Consider the following 12,253-nt stretch of genomic DNA (forward strand, 5'->3'; position numbering starts at 1 on the left):
ATAGGTCAAGGGGTGATGGGTTCAGACTGAAACAGGGCAAGTTCAGGTTAGATCTAAGGCAGAAGTTCTTCCCTGTGAGGGTGCTGAGGCGCTGGCACAGGGTGCCCAGAGAAGCTGGGGCTGCCCCATCCCTGGCAGTGTTCGAGGCCAGGTTGGACACAGAGGCTTAGAGCAACCTGCTCTAGTGTGAGGTGTCCCTGCCCATGGCAAGGGGTTGGAACTGGATGAGCTTTAAGGTCCTTTCAGTCTGGGATTCTATGAATATGGTTGGTGACAACTGTTAGTTATTGAGCTTCTACAATGTGAAGGTCGAGGGTGCATTGATTCTCAGGAGTGCAGCAAGAGCAGAGCTCACATCGCAGCCCTCTTCTGTGGGGTTCTGCCCTCTGCTTGTCTAGCTGTCTGTAGTCAGGAGTTTAATCCCAACTGGATGGTGGTTTGAAACTGGCCAACAGTATTAAAAGTTACTGGGACTTGGAAGATGACATACAATCAGCTAAACGTACATGGTCACAGTACCCGCATTTCTTCATGAAAGTCAGCTAAAAATAGGTATAGAAAAGTGCTCCAGCCAGTGGTTCAAAGTCTAAAGTAACAGCCTGGATGAAGGCTTACCTACAGCACCCTGTTTGGATACTGATTTGACTGAAGCCAGTGAGGGACCTGCCGCTGATTTCTTTGGCAGTACAGTTGCAAGAAAGAATCTCCCAGACTCAGGGCAAAATTGTGCTGGTGATGTTTTCCTTTTTGGATCAGTGAAGGCAGAACCTGCCTGCTACAGCCAGGAAAAGACACATTGCCTTTGGAAGACCTTTGGATGAAGGGAGGGTTGTCTACAGCAGGAAAGCTGCCAGGGAGCACTGCTGGCTGCCAGCGTTGAATGCCATCCGTGGGGGTAGGTGCTTCAGGTCAGCCAGAGCATCGCACAGGCAGCACAATCCAGGGACCGTCTATCCACTGGGATGTGGTCATCCAGTTTTGGAGGTGAGGTATGTGCGGGATTCAGCACTGTGACAGCAAGTGGCCCTGGCACGTTTGTCACCGGTCGCAGCTCTAACTGGAAACGGTGCTTGTGGCCCTCAGTCTGTCCCATGCTGCCATCTTCAGGCTTGCAGGACAAGTACCTGCCGAGGAAGTCATCCTCTGGTTTTACTGGCGGTACAGATGGTATTTCAGAGATATATGGATTGATATATATGGATTAATAGAGATTAATATCTGTGGATTAATAGAGATTAAGAGAGGGACTCTTCTTCAGGGGCTGCAGCGATAGGACAAGGGGTGATGGGTTCAAACTGAAACAGGGGAAGTTCAGGTTAGATCTAAGGCAGAAGTTCTTCCCTGTGAGGGTGCTGAGGCGCTGGCACAGGGTGCCCAGAGAAGCTGTGGCTGCCCCATCCCTGGCAGTGTTCAGGTTGGACAGAGCCTTGAGCGATGTGGTCTAGTGCTAGGCATCCCTGCCTGTGGCAGGGGATTGGAACTGGATCCTTTCCAATTCTAAACCAGTCTGTGATTCTCTATGGGTTAGATTGAGGTCTTGATCACCATCATGTCCCCTTTCATTTTAGGCTGAAGGTATGACTCCTCCATAGCATCTCGATGGAGGATCTCACCTGCCCCCAGAGATGGCTCATTGTTCCCATGTCACCTGGGGCCTCCTGCTCCTGGGTGGAGCAGGACTAAGTGTGTGCTTTGATGTTGTGTTTGTACAAGCCCTCCATCAGGTCACTGATTAATAAAGGAGCCCTGTGGGAAACTGAAGCACCTGGATCTTTCCCTTCTTGCTTGAGATTCAGTAAAGCACTGCTGGGATTAAACCTGTATATTTTCTTTATTGTATTTGACCTTTTTCTGCTCTGTAAACAGGAACTCCTGTACATGGATTTTTCAGCAAAGAAACGTGCAAAGGAGGTAAAAACCTGATCGGATTGAATCAACAGGCGAAGATGCTACGGTAACACATGAAGTACAAATCATACAGGTGTTGTCATTATATATATGATGATACAAATGAGAGCAGAAGGTGACTGGAAGGTGGGAATTACCTCAGTTTCTGTTGTCAGGACAAATAGGAACGGAAGAAAAGCACATCCTACAGTTCAAAGTCATCCCTGTCCTTGTGAAGAGCACTCAGCAAGGCATTCAGCATTCATTGCATTCACGGCCAGAAACCACAGCTTTTCCAGAAGCTGTTTTTTTCTAGCAGTGTTGTTCTTTGCCTTGGATCATGGAAAAAAAAGGGATTTTAACAGAGAAATGGGGAAGTGTTATCATTAGGGGCCTCCAGTTCACTCCTGGTTTTCAGTTAGACTTCCTCTGTCAGCTGGCGGTCCACGATGTTTGTCAGCTCCTTTCTTCCTTATGCTGAGCATTGGACAGAGTGGCTGGGAAGAGTTGTCTGCTCCCTTTACAGTCAGTGGAGGGAGAAGTTGGCACTGGCAGAACCCGCATCACCCTCAGTGGGTATTACACCAGCCTCATCCCCTTGCAGTGGGAGCTGAGCTCGCTTTGGGAAGGTTCCTGTCAATTACACAGGCAAACCGAGGTTAACCACATCTTCACTGGAAAGGACGAAGTGAATCTAGCATGGACAAGCCCCCTACCATAAGGCGTGCACTGATGGCACCTACCTTGAAAGCATCTGTGTTCAGACTGCTGCTGCTCCTCTGGGCAGCACAGGTTGTTCTCCAGGTTTCTCAGAGTCTGATTTGCACTTTAGGTTGCACGGAGGCAGCAAAGGTCAAAAACCAAGTTTCTGTTCCCCTAACCTGGAATTTACCTGGTAGCTGCTTCCTCAACCAATCTCCTGTTCCAATTCGGGCTAGCAAGAAAAAACCCAAATGGGGATTCTTTTTGGCAGGAAGGGGGTTTAGTTTTTCAAACAGGTTGATGGAACAGCCTTTTATTTGAAAGAAGTTAAAGCACATTAAAGAATGTTTCTCCTTCCCTAACTATGACTGGTATCAATCTCAGAGCACACACTTGGAGTCACATATTGGAGGTGGACAGCTAAGTCCTGGAAGTCATGATTAGGATGTCGACTTAGCCCAAAGCACAGAAGTATTATGGACAGTGTGGGGTGAAACGACTTTTTGTCTGCCTTAGGGGAGTTTTGCACATGGTAACAGACTCTTTCAGTACATGGGTAAAGTGAAAAGTCAGCAGGACTTTCTTTGCCCCATTCAGTTTTGCAGAGCCCCAAGAAGCACAGCTCCTCAAGAAAACTCTTACTGTACTTTTAAAGCAAAACCTGCTCTTGAGTTGGTGTCATTTTTTGGGGACTAGTGCTTCCACTTGTGCTCCAGGGGTTTCCCAAGGCAGGTTCCCAATACACACGGTGCACTCAGCTCCTTGCTGAGCTCCAGTTCCCCCCTGATCTCTGATCTCTGCCCTCAGTCCTGAGCCCTTTGATAACCTCAGTCTAGGGAAGCAGAAACATCTCAAACTAAGAGCCTGGCCCCCACTCCTGAAATACCTATAGGAGATCAAATATGCATACTAGGTACCACTACAGCCAAGGCAGGACCAGGTTATGTTATCTGTGTAGACACAGAGAATTAATGTGTGTGACACTTGCCATGCAAAGGATGATATTCTTTGGAAGCACTGCCACAGCAGCTGCTGAAGCAGCAGCCCTTCTCCTCATCCAGAGTTGCCCTGGTGGTAGAATTAGCAGCTAAGTCTGTCTTTGCAATGAGGAAGAGGTTATGGTGTCTTCTTCTTCTTCTCTCCCTCTCCAGCTTCTTCTTTCCGAAGAGCTGCCAGCACATGCCCTGGGCCCTTTATCACAGTTTCACTGTAGGTTCCTCTCTTCTGGAGGTATTTTGTGGGGGGAGAAATAACACCCTGGCCTTCACACTCTGCTTTTGCTACCTTTCCTTCCATCCCAAACCACACTTCTGGACAGAAGGGATAAGAGCGAACCAAACTGTCATTGTGAGTTACACATTATCAACAGGACGTGCTGGCATTTGGGGACTCCCTTTGGGGGCATTGCAGTAACCCCTCTCCTGCCACCCTGCTGGGGCACTGGGGTGAGGGCATATAGCCTGCAGGACCATGGTACCTGATGGTGAAACCATGACCCTGTGCCTACTTGATCCAGTTTTGCTGGCTCTAAGGCTGATAGGAAAGGATGTGGTGCTGGTGGCTGGGCAGCAACCAACCATGAAGCACTCAGGCAGGAGCAATGTCGGCCAAAGAGGCTTTGATGGAAGTGGTGTTAGTTAACCAGCCTGTGGTTGCCCGCAATAGGCTTTGAGCCAGTGTGTTTATAGCTCAGGGTATTCCCCATGCTGCCCAAGAGCAAGGGAAGGAGCAATCCATCCAGCCCCTGCTGGGCAGAGTCTGGCCATGGTTTTCCTGGGAGTTCATGAAGGGATGGATGAGCAAAAGTGAGCACCCTGAGCATGAGAAGAAATAGTCCTCTGGCAGGAAACAGCAAACTGGAGCTGTCTGGGGTTTTCTGAGTGAGGAACTTGTCCATTTGTTTCTACAGGGTAGAAACGAGTGAGACTTTAAGTGTATTGTCTGCAAGCAAAGAGATTGCATTGATCTCTGTGTCTGACATGTAATTCTGATTTGTCTTAATAGCAACACTTACCAGGCACCAAACACTAGTGCATTTCTCATAGGCCAGACAGCAGGGATGTGACAGATCAATTTTCCATCTGCTCCATGGAGAGCATAAACGCTCCATTATTCAGCTGTGAAAAGAACATCTCTTTGGTTCTTAGTAGGAAGCCAAGCAAATTGGCTTCTTATTTTTAATACTAAAGCAGAACAGATTTGCAGGTTTCTGCTGCCAACAAAGTGTTGCCCTGTGCCTGCTTTGGCTCTCTGTGTGTCGATGTACAAGCATCCCCCCATGGTATACTGCAAAATGGGGCTGGCGTTGACAGAACACAGCAAACACTACACCATGTATTTCATTAGCTAATGTTAAGACTGTGGAAGGGGTCTGTTAAGTAAATGTGTGTAAAGGAGCTGATGCTGTTCTTTCACCAGTTCTTTCAGTCACAAAATAAAGAGGGTGATCAAGGCAAAGGAGCATATTTCACTTTGGGGAAAAATAATTGCTTATCTTCCCTCTGAAGCTTAGCAAAGCTTCGGCCTCTGCAGGAAGTTCATGAGCTCATTTTTATGGCTCAGGAGCAACTTCCAGACCAGGGATGTATTTCTCTATAGAATTCCATTGCTGCTGGTGTATTTTTGCTATACACACCCCATTTTTAAACACTTTTTTCAAGAGGGTTATAAGCCATACGTGCAAAGAACTTGTGTACCACATGTGGGGTGGGATTTCCAGTGTTGCTGCAGGAATGATGCTGAACCAGAGGGAAGCTGCTGGCAGTGCTGGTGTGACAGCAGGTACAGGGGAGAGGCACTGTTTCCCAGCTCGCTGTGGATGCACTGATGAAACAGAGCAAAATAAATCGCATTTCATTAAAACCCCCAAGCTGTGGTTACATTCAGAGCACTGTTTATGCTAGCAATGAGGCAATTCGTAACTTGCACCACAACGGACTGACCGCAGCCAGAAACACTCTTGTGCTGGTGTAGCCACTACTTCCCCAAATGCCAGCGCTTCCTCCTGGTGCCAGAGGCACAGCCCCATCAGGGTCATTTGCAAAAGCTTCATCTGAAGAGGGGATCTCATCTCTTCAAATGTTTCCCCCAGTTCTTAAGAACAACACTGGCAGCAATGGCTTCATAGGATCACAGACAGGTTTGGGTTGGAAAGAACTGTAAGATCATCCAGTTCCAACCCCGTGCCATGGGCAGGGACACCTCACACCAGACCAGGTTGCTCCAAGCCCCCGTGTCCAACCTGGCCTTGAACACTGCCAAGGATGGGGCAGCCACAGCTTCTCTGGGCACCCTGTGCCAGCGCTTCAGCACCCTCACAGGGAAGAACTTCTGCCTTAGATCTAACCTGAACTTGCCCTGTTTCAGTTTGAACCCATCACCCCTTGTCCTATCACTACAGTACTGGATGAAGAGTCCAGCCCTCCTAAGCTGATCTGTGGTGATTGCAATTCAGGTGTCACTGGACTGCTCTTGGTCCATGCTGCCAGGCAAGACCCATCTCCTGGCAGTCAAAGTGCATGTTTCCCTTTCAATAGGCTTTTCAGAGCAGAAATCCTTTCCCTTGGCTCCCCTTGAGCCCAGTTGTTCCTTTCAAAGGTTTGGGCTGAAATACAGCTGGCTGAAACCTTCAGACTGAGCCCAGCAATTCTGAAGCTCCTGCTAGCCCTGGCTTGCTTTCACATTCCCAGAGCTCATTTCCTGATCTTGAAGATCCACTGCTGCTGTTAGAGGCAGCACAAAGCGCTTTACCCTGACACAACCAGAAGACATCTGCACATTTCCATCTGCCAGTGCTGTGCGGTTTGCACACACATCTTTCAGCACCAAACTATGAGCAAGCAGGTGGCCAACAGCACCAAGCCCACCCAGATAATCTGTTCTTTAGCATCAAGTCAGCTCTAGGCCACATTCCACAGCAGGAAGTAACATCAGGGGCTCTGTGCGGGAAGCATGGGTGAAGCGAGACGAAACCTTCATATTCCAGTTCCTGAGGCATTTCAACACATCTCCGGCCATCTGTCCTTTGGCGTGGACTTGTGGTAAGGGTAACGAGGGCAACCAATGCGTCATGCAACAAGGGTTGGCATGTTCTGCTCCTACGTCAGCTCCAAGGTAGCTCCAATCGCTCAGGCCATCTGTCCGGTCAATTCACATGGCAGAGGGTTATGCTTCTTCTCTAGTGATGTTGTGCTCAAACCACGTTAAACAACCACTGTTGCTTCTCTCAGGGAAAATGAAGTTTGGGAGCTGGGAAGGATGCCCAATTCCTTCCCTCAAATTAAGGGGCAGGAAACAAGAAGCTGAAGGCAGTAATGTGCTTAGGAGCTGTGAGCATGAGTCTCCAGGCTTGTGTAAAGGACACTTTTCCTTCCCAATTGTTCCTTACTTAAAACAGATTTTAAATACCTTTGTGGATGGTAACGTGGAATTGAATTCAGGCTGATGAGCCATGGATGGCATGAAGGATCCGTGCAGGATGTAACATTAAGAAGCACATCTCCATTCCTCACAGCTGGGACAGATGTCATCCCAAATACCCCCTCCCTGCGCAAAGGAGCAGCTCCAAGGGGTCCCAGCCCCAAGGAGCACAGGGGTTTCAAGTGCCCCTGTGCTCCTTGAAGGAAACCTTAAAGACTTTAAAACTCAAAGACAATGCTGTTAGGTTTTGCTATATAACTTAAGACACACCCCCCCCAGCAGTACCTCTGTGTTTGTCTGCACCTCTTACAGAATCATGGATTCTCAGACTGGTTTGGGTTGGAAGGGATCTTAAAACTCATCTGGTTTCAACCCGCTGCCATGGGCAGGGACACCTTCCACTAGACCAGGTTGCTCCTTCTACAAGTGGAAGAACTAGGAGCCCTGTGCTTCCCTGGGCTTCAAGCATAATGCAGTTTCTTACATGCATGTTATAGAAGACACCCTAATATCCAGAAGGGTTATTGGGGTGTCTGCTTTGATTGGTGACAACCCACCCTGCCCATGCCCCTCAGCAGCAGCGCTGCCCTTCTCCGTCCTGCTTGAGGATGAGGTGTGCACGTATTTAAGGGAGTTTTCCTGCATATTCACAGATACTATTGCTTTTCTTAGATCTCTAAGTAGAGCTGGAGGAAAGGAGACTCGTGAGGCAAGAGCTCTGCCTGGTTTCTGCAGCAGGACCAGCTGATTTGACAAAAGCTCCAGCACATCTTGCCTACACTGGCTCTGCAGAAGGAAGAAGGGTGCTGGACGGGTGCAGTGGTGAGGGTTAGCAATAGGTGGCATGCTTTAATAGGGTTAACCCCTGCCTTCCCCCAAGCAGCTCAAGACATCCCGTGGAAAGGACCCCTTTGCTCTCTTCCAAAGGCAGGCTTAGCTGAGCTCATCTGCAAGCAGATACATCCATATCCACACTGGCATTAGATCACAGGCAGAGGTTTGATCAGGTCTTACATGTGGCTGGAGGTGAGCCCGGGCCCCTGGTGCTGTTTGCTGGCACTGGGGTGCTGCTGGTGTGCTCTTCACCAATGCTGTTAGAGCTTCCTTTTGGCCCCTGCTCCCCTCAGTCACTGTCGATGAACCTCTGCAGGACTCGATCCCCCACCCAATCTGAAGCTCCATCACACCAGCCTGGGACTGGCCATCTTCTTGCTGCATCACCCCTTCCTCCCTGCTGCCTTCAAGCCACCAAGCTGGATGTTTCTGGGTCCCATGGTCTTCAGCAGGCAGCTGAGTCTCTCCTGGAAAGCCCACGAGAGGCTCTGAGCACTGGCAGCATCCACATGGGTAATTCATGGCTCACTCTGTGGAGCTGGACTAAAACCTTGGCAGCAAAGGGAGGATTTCAAGTACACTTGAAACAAAAATGCATGGGGTTTGTTCCTAGTGAAAGAGCAAGAGAAACATCCATTTGCTTGGGACCAAAGTGTTTCCTGGGGAAGGCAGGAGAGCACTCATATTGCCTGGTGCTCTTCTCAGTTTTGGAAGTACAAATACCATTTTAAACCACAACCACAAGGGCAAGCCTTGCATTTAGAAGCTGAAACTTCCCATGTTGACTTTTGGTAAGAGGCAGGGTGCCTTTACTCCATTACCCAGGCCATGCATCTTTGTGCCTTGGCTTGCCCCTGGATGGGAGGAATGCAGAATTGCTGCCTGCACCTCCTCCTGAAGCATCTTTCTCATGGGATTTCCAAAGAGAAGGTGTCTGAAACAGGAGGCACCAACTGGCCAGGTCTGATGGATGGAAGTGTTATGGTTTTGCTTCAATTTTAGATAAAAAGATAGCATGTTCTTTCATCACAGCTCCACCACCAGCAGCCACGTTCACACTTCATCTGATAACAACCGCCTAATGTGGTAACACAGTATCTAGGTTTCAGCGTTCCCTTTCTCAAAGACACCCTGATACTTTGCCCCATCTTGGCTTCCATCTGGGTGTATCCACATTGCTCATCAATGATGCTTGTTCCTAAATATCCCTATGAGGCAGGTGATGCAGGAACCAGCAAAAAGGGGTGACAGGATTTTGTCAGAGCTGCAGTGGTTAGTGCTGTATCTACCATGTATGGACGGTCCTTTGGCTGCAGCAATGCTTCTAAGGTAATAAACAAGGAAATAACCCTGCTATAGTCAACTGGAGTTCGAGTGGAGGAGATACAAGATGAACTGATGAAGTCTTCTTTTCTATGAGCCTCTGGTTATGAAACTAAGTCTCAAATCTCAATTCATAGAATCATAGAATCACAGAATGGTTTGGGTTGAAAAGGACCTTAACATCATCCAGTTCCAGCCCCCTGCCACAGGCAGGGACACCTCACACTAGAACATGTCACCCAAGGCTCTGTTCAACCTGGCCTTGAACGCTGCCAGGGATGGGGCAGCCACAGCTTCTCTGGGCACCCTGTGCCAGCGCCTCAGCACCCTCACAAGGAAGAACTTCTGCCTTATCTCCAACCTGAGCTTCCCCTGTTTCAGTTTGAACCCATCACCCCTTGTTCTATCACACCTATAGAGGTATTTTTGTTTCAGTTCTTAATCTAGGATTTTATGTGACTGTCCCTCAGGTATCTGAGCAACAGAGTATAACTCTGCTCTTTTGTGCTGAAGATTTAATGCCTATATTTTCTTTAACAATGACAGAGAAAAATGACAAAGTTTGCACCCTGGCTTGGAAATGCATCCTTATGATACATAAAGGAAGCTCAGAAAATTAAATACAGGCAAAAAGGCAGGGCAAACTTCTAGCTGTGGCCCACAGCACATGGCAGGTTTGACTCTTCTGGTTTTCCTGAAGTGCTCTGCAGCTGAATGCAGAGATCTTCTGCTGACTGGCAAATGAAATATGACTGGTTGAGATGGGAAGTGGTTTTCCTGCATGCTAGGTTGATTTTGTTAATATCTTTCTACCTCTAATGACAAAGGAATGCTTTGGAGAAAACAGGTTTAATGAAGTTTTGAGTATGTTTCCACTTCAAGGCTGGGAAAGCTCTTAAGCGCAGGGAAGCAGGGACCTCTCCTAGCAAAACCAGGCTTCTCAACCCCAGTATAGCTGAGGCAGAGCACAAGTGAGCCTGAGAACCCCCTGCCAAGGCAACAGGTCTACTTCTGCTCCAGACAGACAAAACCAAAGCCGCAGCTTGAAGACAACACCACCAGAACAGCCCCTGCAACTCTTGTTCCAAGTGCCTTTGTGGGGTTTTAGCTGGTCGGGCTCTTGTGGGCTTTCATACCCCATCGGAGGAGAACGGATGCAGCATTGTATGTGCTGACCCTTGGGCAGGTTTTTCACCCCCTGGAGGGATGAAATGCGTGCACCCTGCATGCAGGTCAGGTTGTTCAGCTGAAACTGGTGAGGAAAGCAGGGTTAACGTTAGTGCCCAGCTTTACCAGACATCACTCAACACCCCGCTTTGCTGCTTTAGCACAGGGTATTGAAGGCAGGGATTCGAGTTGCTGCCATAAGAAGCTATGAAGCTTTAATGGGTGGTTATGAGCTGATCTGGTTAAAATCATGCAAGTGACATCGCAGTTCGGTTCAAGTCTGGTTATATCTGTTTATGTATTGCTGTATCAACTTCATACCTTACTCCTCTCAAGGCAAGCTCAGTTAATAAGCCCCACTTCAATCAGATTTGGTGTAACCATTTGTGAACAGGTTTCTCTAAAACCTGCTTTTAAGCTGCCTGAAAGACTTTTCTATTCTAGAAACTGAGTCAAAGCATCACCACATGTTCCTGCATCGGGGACTGGTACGGTTTTGGTAGCTTCCTGCACGTTTTTACTGAAGTCATCATGAAACCAAGCATCAGACTTAGCTGAAACATTACCTTTCCCCATTTGAGCCCCTGCTCTGCTGAAGATGGCAGAGTGGATTCATGTCCTGTTTAGAGGACACCATGAGGACCTGACAAAGTGTGGCTGACACAGGGCCAGCTGCACCCAGGGCTCACACATCCAAGCAGCCCCTCTCCTTTAGGGTGATTCCCTATGGGGTGGTGTTTTGGAGGGGGTCATGGGAGCCTGGCTGGTGCCATGAGGCTCTGAATGGTGTTTGGGAGTTTGCCCAGACCTCTTGAGCAGTATTTTGAAAGATGTGACCCTATGGAAGGTCTCGTGCCAGTCCAACACTGCAGGGATGAGGAGCACAGGGCGCAGGAGTCAATCCCTGCTGGCATGACTTGAGGATTGGAGCAGATTGGAAAATAAAAGCTATCCTCAGCAAATCACTGTTGCACAATGAAAGCCTCAAAGTGGAAACCTCAGGTATGAACCATCTGCTTTTTGAAACCTCTTTGGATTTCTGCTTGAAGGTTAAGAACAAGGAGCAAATCAGCGAGGCCCTCTCCATTGGGGTAAATGCAGCACATCTGCATGCCCGTTCCCAAGTTTGCTGTTCCCACTCTGCAGCTTTGGCTCAGGAATACAGTCATCACAAGAGCTCAGATCAAACCGAGTCAGTGTAAATGACCTGCAGCAGGGATGGGAAGAGGGATGAGGCCAGAAAGAAAGATCGCTGGAGCATTTCACCCAGTGCTTTGTGCAGCAACCCCGCTGTGGTCAGTGGAGCTGCACCCGGGTGGCTGAATTTGACCCTGTGGGCCTCTGTCCTGCTAAACTGCAAGAGGAAAAGTGGAAAGGGAGGAGAAATACACAGGAGTGAACTGGAATCCTGCTCTGGAACTGAAGCCGTGATGATAATCAAAGATATATAGTCTTAATTTTACTTTTACAAGTATAAACCCAGGCAGGAGCAATCTGGGTGGGGACAGTCTGGACCCTGATGCATCTTCCTCTTCCCAATGCTTCCCTTTCAAGCTAATCTCTGGCCCTGCCCTTCCCACAAGCTGTTCTGTAGTCTCTGCTCCTTGCTGCAGTGTGTGCCACCACAAAACCAGCCCCGTGACGTGACGACAATCAGGATCTGAGATGTGAGGGTGAACATTTGAGGGTATTTCAATAGGGTAGGTTTTGGAGTCAGGACCTCGGGACAAATGCTAGCTCCAGATCCAAAGCTTATTCTTTAATGTTTTCTTGCAGAAAAGAGCATGTCTTTAGTGTGCTAAAGAAGAACACTGGAGAAGGAGCATCTGAGAGTGAGGTACAATGCCAGGAGACAAAGACCCCAGGGCAAGGCAGATGGGAGGAGTTTGGCTTGCTTGGCACTACTCATGGACAGGTCTGA

The sequence above is a fragment of the Pezoporus wallicus genome, unplaced genomic scaffold, assembly GCF_028554395.1.
Source record: "Pezoporus wallicus isolate ANWC-B61680 ecotype Strahan unplaced genomic scaffold, APGP_CSIRO_Pwel_v1 scaffold_11491, whole genome shotgun sequence".
Lineage (NCBI taxonomy): Eukaryota > Metazoa > Chordata > Aves > Psittaciformes > Psittacidae > Pezoporus > Pezoporus wallicus.